We start from the raw sequence: 12427 nt of genomic DNA, 5'->3' as shown, positions 1-12427 counted from the left end.
TGAGTATATACCAAGTAGTGGTACTGCCAGGTCACGGGATAACTCAACATTTAGTCTTCTCAGGAACTGCCAAACTGTCTTTCATAGCAGCTGTGCCATTATACATTCCCACCGGAGTGCATAAGTATTACAATTTCTCCACATCCTCTCCAACATTTGTAGTTTCCTGTTTAATAGCAGTCACTCATATAGGTGTAAGGTGATATATGTCATGTAGTCTTGATCCACATTTCCCTTATAAGCTAATGAAGATGCGCACCTCTTAATGTGTTTTTTAGCCATCTGTATTTGCTCTGCAGAAAAATGTCTGGGCAAGTTTTAATTACTATTTGATCTCAAATCAGTATTTCTTCAACTCTCTGAAGAGTGGTTAATAACTGCATACAAACAGATGGAAGGAAACACCTGAGCAGGTAGAGAGGGTGGGACTCTCCCAGAAAACTGGGGTCAGAGAAACAGGGGGCACAGCATGGCTCAGTTTCAACCTGTTTCTCCAAGGGCCATAGGAGGAGGTACAGGGAGGAGCACATGAGTCCAGTGTAGGACACCTATGGGCTACCTGGGGGTTATAAGTTTAACTGTTCCAGCCCATGGCTGCCTCTCCACTGAATGCCACAGCTTCATGTGACTCATGTCTTCATTTGACATTTAGTGTCCATATGTGTGCATGTGGAGCCTCCTTTCTCCATTTCCTGAGAGTGAGGAAGGGCTGCCCAGCACCACCCAGCCTCATCCACAGCACCCAACAGAGCCTATGATACCCCAGAAGCTCAGGCCATGGGCGAATGAAATGCAAGACCTGGCTACCTGCAGGACCAGAAAACAGCAGAGGATTTTCAGCAGCACTTCTACAACTACGGTGTTACTGTAGAATTTACAAAAAAAGTTGCATTTACCTAGAGAAGATCTGATCAGGCCAGAAACTTGAAAATATGTGACCCAGTTCTTTTTAATAAAAAGAGCAGTTTTTAGTTCTACAATAATGCTTCCTAACAGAGCTACTGAACTGGATGAGGCAATAATTAAAGAGCTGGAATTTTTTTCAGAGGATTTTTAGAAAGGAAAAACCTCTACTTGAGGGACGCTACTTTTGGGGGTATCTACAAATTCAGAAGAATAATTTATTTTTGCTAAGTTTTAGAAATATTCAGTTTTAATACAATACTAAAGAAGTAGAACAGAAATTTCTAGAATTATCTTATATACGTAGATTGTGTGTATACACACACACATACACACACAAAAATGCTATGTGCACAGACATTTTTTTGCCCGCCCACAGGCCCATTCAGGTCCAGGCTAGGAGGCTCTATGGGAGCAGGAGAAGGTCTGCTTTCCTGGCTGGGGGTTTGAAGTGCCACGGCTGCTCCCCAGCTGCACACAGAGGGAGGAGCTGAGCCAGAGCGCTTTCTAAGTGCCTCACCGGGAGCTCAGGAAGCTCACAAAGAAGTTTTAAAAGTAATCACACAGATTCCATCAGGAAAGTCTTGGTAAAAAAACTATAATCCCCTCAAAACACAATGCAAGTATTGCACCACCCAGCAACCTGCACAAGACAGCCCCAGCGTGACCCAGAGAGAAGGCCAGAGCACTCATCTCGGTTCCCATCGTGCAGTCACCATGAATTAGGCCACACAGGGAGGCTGTCACCCAGTCTAAAGGAAATGGAGGCCGCTTCACAGGAGAGTTCCCAAGTGCCAAGCCCACAGGCCTGGTGAAGACATACCTGCCGCCACTGTGCCCCCACCCACCCCAACACGAAGCTCCAAGGACCAACTAGAAAGTGTGGCATTGCTGCAGGGCTCCAAGGACCAACTAGAAAGTGTGGCATTGCTGCAAGCAGACCCCATGTACACTTGCTCTCTGCCTCTCTGCAACTCTTGTGTAGGAATCCGTTTTGGTTTTGGACAGAGAACCATTTATGCTTCGGGCATACTGGGGAGCAAGTGCCCATTAGCTGGCACAAAAAATTCAAAGCTGCAAAACAGTTTAGATACTGCATGCCGGTCTCAAAGAAGTCCATGGTGTCAAAGAATTCCTATTTTCACAGCTTGAAGAAAACCCAAAATCAACAGATACTCTCCAGAGTCAGCTTCTGAGGGAACAGCTACCCCAAAGTAATTGCGGCCCAATCCTCACTCTGTCCTCAGCCTGCCGGGCTCTACTCCCTACCCCAGTTCTTTTCTCCTCTGCTTTCCTTTCACCTTCGTGGATACTTCTTATTGGCCAGCTCATGTGTTGAGCTGCTCCTCCAGCTTCTTCTTCTCTTCTCCTAAGCTTTCTCTCTTCTTCTCTGGGCCCTAGCATGGGGAGAGCAACACTGCCCAGTCTGTCACCCACAAGAGAGCTCATGATGTCACTAATGCCGCCTCCTGCCAGATGCCAGGTCCACTGGTCCTGCCACCAATCCACAGCTCAGCCTGGCTGCCTGCAGTGCCCACTGCCAGGCCCATGATCACACTTCCTACGGCATAGATGGTACCAAGCATCTCCACATGTGCAAACACGAAACAGCATTTCCCTGCCTGCCCGTGCCCATCCCCTGGCTGGGCTGGGCTCTGCCGGGTGGGCTGTCATGCCACTTTTGTGTCATCTAGACATGCACACAGGGCATGCTGCACTGTGGGCACTCAAGTGGCCAAAGAATGAGTAAATGAGTGGGTGCACCTGAATCCTAAATTTATTTGCCATAATTTGGATCATAAAAAGGCCCAGTCCTGTCACTTGACACAGCAACCGGAAATAAAAATCCCAGATGAATTTGCTACAAGACAATGCTTCAGTTCAATTTAAAAATTAAACTCATTTATCCTTTAACTCAATTTAAATTCTGAACTGATTGGTATGCAAGGGCCACCCTATATAGTGACATCAAGGGGCTGATCTAAATCCTCACCATCTTTAAAGGAAACAAATTTATTTTAAGAGTTTTGAGCTTAAATGACATTAATATTTTCAAAACAAAAACTGAAAATCATTCACAGTCACTGCCAGTTAAAATATTAGTTAAAGGTGGATGATCAAAAAAAAAAGCTTCCTGGAAATTAAAAGCCAATGGTAAAACATGATGAGAGCATATCACAGTCTGAGTGGCTACCCAGCCAGACCTCCAGAAAAGGAGGGCAGAAGTGAATGTGATGTGACCACCACCCAGAGGAGGGTCCAAAGTAGGGGCTGCGAGCTACAACTCCCCGGGTCACCTTCAGACAAGTGTCTTCCCTCACAAGGCAGGAACTCCGCCACCCAACCAGCACCAAACCCCAGTGTGCAGGCACACGCACTCGACAACCACAAGGCGCACAAACCAAAGACGTGCTGAGAGGCGTCCCTGGGAGGGCAGGGGGTGTACCCTTCTTATCCCTGCAAGCGCAGCCTGAATTTCCCAACCAGACATTCCACAGGGAACATTCACCTTCTACCATTAACTCTTTCTTGCTAAACCGATGTGAGCTCCGACAACCGATACCAGAGCAAGCCAGTCTCGTGGCCCTCCCAAGCCATTAGACAAGAGCAGAGAAGGAGGACAAAGGGAGAGAAAGAGGAGGTACCCTCGTGCAGGCCTCCACATGTAGTCATGTAAATCGACAAGCCTCTGCCTCTTCCCCAAGTTCCCCCCAGGCCCTGCCAGCAGCCTCCCCTCCCCAACCTACACCGTTTGCACCATCAAGGTGCCACCAACCCCGACGACATGACAGAGAAGGAGCCTGCGGTGATGCCCCAGCGCCAGGTCCAGCCCGGGAGGCAGCGGACACTCAAAGGGGGTCAGTCTCTTTCTGTCCCCACTTAGCCCACCGTGGTCTGACCTCTGGCAACCCAACCTCCTCTGGAAAGAGGGAATGAAAACAGCCCCAAGATAACTAAGAGTTGTCTGTATTTCACGACCCGGGTTTGTTTCCCGGCTCCTGTCCATGCAAAAACAAAATTAGTCAGACACAAAAGGACAAATATTGTAGGAGCTCACTGATACAAACTAATTATAACATATAAACTCACAGACATAAAATACAGAATACAGGTTAGCAGGAGAGACAACGAGGTTCGAGAATAAGAAGTCCTTGATTACTATGTGCAGAATGTTTAAGCAGGGTGAGCGTAGCGTTTGGACATGGATAAAGGTGACGGGGGCACGTCACTGTGAGAACAGTAAACAGTGCTGAACGCTGTGTGAGTGTGGTGGAAAGGGGAAGTTTAGTGTCCTGTGTGTCACCGGAAGGGAAGTCAGAGGTTAAATCAGGGGAATGTATAACACAGTGAATTTTGTGGTGGACAATGTCGGTAATTAACTATACAAATATAAAAAAGTTACTTCATGAACTAGAACAGATATAGATATACAGCATTATTGTAAGGAATTAATAGAGGGATATATGGGGGAAATGTACCTATTGCAAACTATGAACTATAGTTAATAGTAATATTTAATATTCTTTTCATTAACAGTAACAAATGTACCACACCAACACTGTGGGTCAATAATATGGAGGGAGAAGGAGTATAGAAGGATTAGGGTTTTATTTTTTATTTTTATTTCATTTCTTGAGTAATGAAAATGTTCTAAATTTGATCATGGAGCTGTATGCACAACCACGTGATGATACTGTGAGCCAGTAATGGTATACTTCAGATGGTTTCTCTGCTGTCTGAATATATCTCAATAAAATTGCATTTTAAAAAATGAGAGAAGTGCACGAAGGGCTAGCAACCCCAGGAATGAAGGCGGGGGATATAGAGCCAGATGCCACCTGAGAGCAGAATGCAGGCCCCCCAGGGCAGGACCCATTCGGAGCCAGGGCAGGGGTCAGGCCTGGAAGCACCTGGGCGACATGGAGCAGCCAGCTTCCAGAGGCCACAGACAGCATGGCGAGAGCCCTGTCCTCTCTGTCCTCCAGGGTACCAAAAGGATAGGCCTGCAGGGAACCTCGAGGCAGCCCAATTCCATGCTGCCTCTGCAGAGGACCTAGAAGAGCACTGGAACTCTAGTAGGAATTGCTTTCCTTAAACCATGTGTACTCAGAAGCGGCTACAAGGGTGAGTGGCCTGGATGGGGCATCTGGGGGGCTTTCCTGTCCACCCTCCCCAGGTCTGCTTGCCACACCTGCAGCATAATTCTTAATCAGGGCTGACATCTGCCAAATTTTATGTTCCCTTCTTAGAAAGCAAACGAAAGTGCTCAGTGGCGCTGGAACGGACAAGAGAGCCGTCTCATCAGGAGAGAACGGGGTGATACCCAACGCCGTGCAGAAGGAAATCAATCGGGAAGGACCAGAGCTTTAGGATTATTATTTTAACATTCCACAGAGCCAAAAACATGCACTTTTCTCTGTTTGAAGTTAACTACTTTACCTCTTTTAAAGTGCTCTTAAACTCCCAATGTTAGAAACTCTAAAAAAAAAAACAATCCTTTACTGTGACAGTTTGGTTCATATTTTGAACCCACATATTTGTAGCTGTCATTCAGCTGTTCTTTTCTTCTTTCCAAGAGGATACTGGCAGACTTAAAATTAAATGAACCAGCTTCTTCTGACTCAGACATGGACACACAAGTTTTCCCATTTCTGTCTGCCTTAAACACAGCAGTAAAACTGACAGAAAATAAAACTTTTATGCTGCTCTCTCTTTCTTTTCCTTAGGTGGGTCCAGAATATAAGGACATTAAATCTCAGTGTCACCTGCTTAAACACTGTCCAACTTTCTGTTGACACCTGTGCCCCAGCTCCAGGTAAATTCTGAACCAATGAAAAGGCTCTGGAAGAAAACAATCCATTCACTTTTAAAAAAAAAAAAAGGCTAGTTAAGAGAAGAGGATGAGGGGATGAAAGCTAATGAGGTAATGCATGGCTTATTTTTTATTTGTCCAGGTGGGACAGCACACAAAGACGCCATGATGAATTGTGACTACAACTCAGGCTGGCTCTGCAGTGCCAGCAAGCCTGGAATTCAGGGCAACTGTCTGAGAGGGGTTTCATCTGCCATTTTATATGCACAATCACAAACGGACCCAATGAAATCCCCATCACTCACGTCTCAGAAGGCGCAGTGTGTAGGCCATGGTCTTGTCTCACATCACGGCAGAGCCCCACCTGATTTACACTGCTTTCCTCGATTTCACTAAAACCCAAGAGCGGTACCAGGTCTGCAGCCATACTCAGTGGGGTTGAGTGGGTGGGCAGTGGGCTCCCTCTGAACCCTTTTCATCGTGGGAACAGGGAATTCTTCACAAGATTCTTTGACTAAAGAGACACATCCTTGCTTTGCTACCTGTCTTTGTAGCCGCCAATCTGGAAGAGGCTATACTATCTCGCTTCTAAGGACGCACTGCTATATAGTTAGCAGAGTTGTTCAAAGGCACAATTTGTGTTGCTGGTAACTGAAGCCATGAGAGCCACTCCCTTCCATTACTGATAATTTACCCCAGCAAGTCAGAGACGAGAGCCTTCAAATCTGACTGAGTTGGAATCAAGACCCAGAGTGGTAGCTGGTACAGCTGCTCCTGTCTTGCCAGGGCTTAAGAGCCTGGCCAGGCTTCCTAGAAACATGCTTATTTGACTCAGTGGAGCTCCTAAAAGAACACTGTGCAAAATAATTACATTACTTAAGCACACACAACACAAATCATGATTTCAAGCCACTGAAGAAAAGCAATGAGACAACTAAATGTGTTCCAGTAGGAGTCCTACATAGAGATATTTTTGAATGCTGTTTTTACTGTGAGTGCTTCTTCAAGACATTCTTCAAACGTCTGTTCTAAAGAATATTTTCTTCTCTTTGAAACTTCAATTACAATGATATGACTACCTCAAATATCTGTATTAAAATTCCCCCATCCGTGGCGGGCCACGGTGCCTCAGCAGGCAGAGTTCTCGCCTGCCATGCCTGAGACCGGGGTTCGATTCCCGGTGCCTGTCCATGCAAAAAAAAAAAATCCCCCCATCTGTCAGAAAGAATTAATGAGTGGGCTTCCCCGAAAGGTTTCTATGCCATATGGACTGAGGAGCTGTCAGAAGCAGGCGATCAAACTGCCCTGGCCTGGGGAGAGGCAGGGAGAGGCAGGTACAGGTGGAAGGATGCGCAGCCTGCATGAGGGGGCCTCAGGCCACACCCCCAGACAAGGTGTAGGGCCCCCAGGAGATGCCATGTTCGCCAGGTGACCAACTGTGAAGATGAGGAGGAAGGAAGCAAATGCCTGTTGCAACGCCAGTCCCTTCAGGAAGACCTCAGAGGCACCACGCTCTTCCCAGGGCCACTGGGCTCCTCACAGGTATAGCACAGGCATGCACCAGGAACGTGCTCTCCTCGTATGCCCACACTTGTCAGAGGGCCCAGGTCCTTGCCAGCCTGCCCGGTGTCCAGAGGCCCTGTCCAGACGATCAGATAACGGAATCCATAGAGCAGGGGAAGGCCCAGTCCACACATCCCCACTCAGTCTCCACGCCAGAGCTGCTTGGGGAGAAGCTGCAAGAGCAAACATGCAAACAGCAGCAGGGCCACTACCACGGGGGCACCAGCAGATTCCTATCAATGGCCTGCATGAGCTTTTCAAACCTTTCAAAATATAAAAGGCTTTACAGGGGTTTGCTTTGTTTGTCTGCATAGCCTTTTCAGTATTACATTCCTGTATTTCTCCAAAAAAGGTTGACATAAAAAAGGATGAAAAAAGAGGGTAAATCTTTTATAAGGGAAAGACAAAGCACACAGCTCTTTCTTACCTTCTAGATCCAAAAGTGGTATGGCTATTATTTGATAATGTGGGTATGACCCACCTTTTGGAGTAACCAAATAACATGGTTAACCTCATGAAAAACTAAATGTAGGCCCAGAATAACATTAGAAAAATAAACATGTATACCAGGACCCATGTCATTTGATTTTTTGACACTGCAAGGAATAATGAATAGGTCGAACCTCTGGCGTCACATGAAGATGGCACAGGGGAAGGGGATGGGGAACAATCAGTGAAGCCCTTGCAAGTGCCATTTCTCTTGAATGTGAGAGTCCTTGGTGGAAACCTGATATTGGCATCAGTTATAGAAATATTATGATTACACTGCTTTAAAACCGATCATCTTTACACCCATGGGAAGCAAGGTAAATGAGTAACGTCACCTACAATAACAGCAGGAAGCAGGGCTCATGTCTACACAAAGCACCGTTACAGGTGAGCGGACCAACGTGGGAGGAGTCATACGTCGTACAAAGTGCAGATGGAATTCCACCAAAGAAAACACTGGTGGCCAACTTACAATTTATTGACTGAAGAAAGTAACACAACTTCTGAGGAAATAAAGATGATTCTGGTAACCACAGCACTCCCAAACTGGATGGTGAGAGCATGAGCCCAGAGCCAGTGAGTCAGAGGAGAGGAGCCTGTGAGCATCACTCAGCTTCACCTGCAGACAGCCAGCGATGGGGTAAGGTGGGTTAGGACTGCATCTAATCCATTAAACAAAAGGAAATCCACTCAATGCCATTCCACACAAAAAACCCAGACCTGGACGAATTCAAGGGAGAGTTTATCCAACTATTCAAGGAAAAAACAGTACCAATCCCACACATAAAGCATTCAGAAAACAGAAGAAGAGGGGACACTTCTAGGCTCATTTTCTGAGGCCAGACAAATTCTAATCCCAAAATCTGACAAAGACATTGCAAAAATAGAAATAATTATACACCAAAATCCTCATGAGCACAAATACATAAATCCTAAACAAAATATTAGCAAATTTAAACCAGCAATATATAAAAAAAGGCAATATATTGTGAATTAAGTGACATTTATCCCATTTAAACCATTTTAAGATTGGTTTAAAATTCAAAAACCAATTAATTTCATCACATTTATAGAACAAAGGAGAAAAATCATTTGACTATGATAACACCTGTAGAAAACCAATTTTACAAACTTCAATGTCCATTTAGGGTATAAACTCCCAACACACTAGAAGAGAAAGAAATTTGTTCAATTTGATAAAGGATATCTACAAAACCTGATAAAGGTAATATGACCTTAATGGTGAAATACTAAAAGCTTTAACTCTACAATTGGCAACAAGAGAGAGATATCTGCTGTCACAGTTTTTATTCAACATTGTACTGGAGGTCCTATCTAGTGTAATAAAGGAAGAAAAAATAAATAAAAAGCATAAATATCAGAAAGGAAGAAGCAGATTGTCTATATTCAAGCAACCCTGTGAATTTAGTGAGATCACAGAATATAAATCAATTAAATACACAAGTAACAATCACTTCTAAATACTTTAAAAACTGATTTAGAGTCCCATCAAAACAAAGAATGCAGAAGTAAACTTTACAAAAAACATGCAAGAACTCTGTTCTGGAAACTACTAAACCACTGCTGAGAAGATCTAAAAGAGGACCTAAATAAATGCAGATAAAGCACAGTCATGAATGAGAAGATACAATATTAAAATGAAATCAATCCTACCCAAATTGATATGTAGATGTAATTAACTCCCAATCAAAATCCTAACAAACTTTTTTGCAGAAGTCAACACCTTGATTCGATAAGTAATGTGGAAAATGAAAAGCCCTCGAGGCCAAAACAATCCTTTAAAAAAAAAAGAAAAGAAAGTTGGAGGACTCATGCTATCTGATTGCAAGACTTATCACAAAGCTACATTATCCATCAGTTTAATGCTGGCATAGAATATACAAAGAAATCAAATGAACAAAACAGGGAGGCCAGATACAGACCCACACTTACATAGTCAATTGATTTCTGACAAAGGAACCAAGGTGATTCAATGGAAAAACAATAATAATTTCAACAATAGATGTTAGGACAACTAAATAACCTCACAAATAAATAAATGGTATACCTTGCAAAAAAGTATATCAAGATGAACCAGATATACCATATAAAAGCTTAAATTATAAAGTTTCAAAAGAAATCATAGGAGGATATCTTTGTGAAATTGAGTTAGACAAATATTTCTTAGGACACAAAAAATGCTAAACATAAAAAAACTATAAACGGGATTTACTCAAAATTAAAAACTTCTCCACATCCTAAGACAGCATTACAAATAATGATAATAATAATGCCTCCGACCAAAAGAAAGTAACTACAATACAATAACTGACAAAGGACTCGTATCCAAATTATATAAAGAACTACAAACCAGTAACAGGAAGGGAAAAACTCCAATTAAAAATGATCAAAAGATTTGAGCAGACACCTCACTAAAGAAGATACAGATATCCAATATCATATGTCACCAAGAAAGTTAAAGCCACAAATAAGATATTTTATATCCACCCAAATAAGCAAATTTAAAAAAACTGACAACACCAAGTGTTGACAAGTGGATGGAGTGACCGGAACTCTCATATATTGTTGATGGGAATGTGAAATGGTAAAACTGTGGGAAAATTTTTGGCAATTTCTTATAAAGTTAAACATATATTTGCCATGCAATACAGCAATTTCACACCTAGGAATCTGTTTAAGACAAAATGAAAATATCTGCCCACAAAGAGACGTGAACAAGAATGGTAATGGCAGCTTTATCCATAGTAGCTCAAAATTAGAAAACTCAAATATCCATCTACAAGAGAATGGATAAACAAACTGTGGTCTACTCATACAAAAAAATAATACTTGACAATAAAAAGAATGAACTTCTTACTGATACACACAACAACACGGATGAACCACAAAACGATTATTGTTGAACAAAAGAATTCAGGTACAAAAAGAAAAAATATTGTATAATTACATTTATATGAAGTTTAAGATCAAGCAAAATTAATACATGATGACAGAAAGCAGAACAGTGCATGCCAACAGGGGGTGGGGAATGATGGAAAGGGGGCACAAGAGAACTTTCTGGCATGTGACACATCTTGAGTTGGGTCATTATTACATGATAGTAGGTATTTGTAACAACTATCACACTGTACTTAAAACCCATGAATTTCATTTAGCAATTTTTACACCATTTTCTTAAACAATAAAATGCTTAAAAATGTTAATTCTGAGTATCAATAAGGTAGTTTTCATATTATTCTCTAACTTTAAAGTGCCCCCCCTCCAATTAACCATAATAAAACAGCAGAGACTGTTGGTTGCCCTTCAAAATCCATTTCCCACTTTTATACTAACTGAATACCTAACTACTATCCTTGCAGCTAAGATGTGGCCTTGAAATGGATTTCTAGCCAATGAGAAAAAAAGAGGAAGTGTAGATGTTTCTTCTGGAAAGGGTGGTGGTGGTCCCTCCCTTAATTCTCCTCTACCTGCTGCTTGGAAGGGGAGCATGGCAGCTAGGTCCAGCGGCTGGCCGGAAGCACAAGGACAAGGAATAGTATCTGGAGGAACCCAAGTTCCCAAGGACCTCCAAGTTGCCAGCCCAGGGCCCAGCATTTACCCACAAATTCTCCTTTAGGAGCACTCAGCCATGTCCAGTTAAAGTGATTATTTCTAGGTCTTTCTTTTTCACAGCCAAACCTAATCCTGACTTTATTCAGAAAGTACATGAAGCAGACACTCAAAAACAAGACTCTTCATCTTCACTCCATTCCCAAATCCAAATGGGCATTTAACCAATTATACCTTATAACCGTTCTTACTTTTTCTACCCACAGCTTCACTTTAAGGAACATCGTTACTTCCTTTACCAAAGGAAAAGAACAAAGACATACTTTCTGAATTTTTTTTCTGTTCAACTGAATATGCTATAAGACAAAATGACATTGTCTCCTACAAATTTATTTGGTGCCTGTGGTTTTCTGAACACAGCAGTGAGTTGCTTCTCATAGAAATCAAGAACAGCGTATTCATATAGTTCAAAGGTTTGCGTATTTTTCGTCTTAAAAACAGGCTATATCGATTGTGCTATGCAGTTCTAAGACTCTCGGCCTCATGGAGAGGCCTGATATTTATCACCGTACTTGTGCTTGTTATGGCTGTCTCTGACAGGGCTCCATTAAAATCAATTTTTATGTTTCCTATGCATTTTCTTTATCTAATGTTCTTGGCACAGTGTTTATTAGCCAGTTAAGACCAACACTGAGAATAGGAGTGGGTGGGTTTATTCTTCTTCTGTCAGAAATAATGAGAATTGTCACTTTAATATGATGATTCACAATCAGTGAATAGAGGAAATTTAATGCTGCATTTCAAAACACAACATTAAGTGTTGCCTTAAAATGTTTATGTTTTTATAATTAGAGAATATAGTGGGGATAGTTCAAAAAAAAGAGACAAACATGTGTCCTCTCAGAAATGAATATCCGGAAGTCCTGAAAGAAGGAAATCTTGCACTTCTTCTCCACCTGGGTTCTCGGCCGCCACAGGGTCAGCACGCACATGGTCTACCCATACCTCCATGAAAGCAGGAGGAATCCCAGGACAGTAGCATACAGCTGACCAGGCAGGCTTACGGGAACGGCAAAGCCTGGTGGGCCT

The 12427-nt window shown here is 42.8% G+C and overlaps 1 protein-coding gene across 2 annotated transcripts in view; it reads right to left on the bottom strand.

The window, feature by feature from the left end:
- MGMT (O-6-methylguanine-DNA methyltransferase) overlaps window positions 1-12427 on the bottom strand; it is a 298803-nt gene that overhangs the window by 262235 nt on the left and 24141 nt on the right. The gene's annotated exons all lie outside the window — the stretch shown is intronic.

Source organism: Tamandua tetradactyla, chromosome 13, assembly GCF_023851605.1.
Source record: "Tamandua tetradactyla isolate mTamTet1 chromosome 13, mTamTet1.pri, whole genome shotgun sequence".
In the NCBI taxonomy this organism is placed as follows: domain Eukaryota; kingdom Metazoa; phylum Chordata; class Mammalia; order Pilosa; family Myrmecophagidae; genus Tamandua; species Tamandua tetradactyla.
The sequence above is the reverse complement of the archived record's forward strand: the minus strand, read 5'-3'. Positions and strand labels throughout refer to the sequence as shown.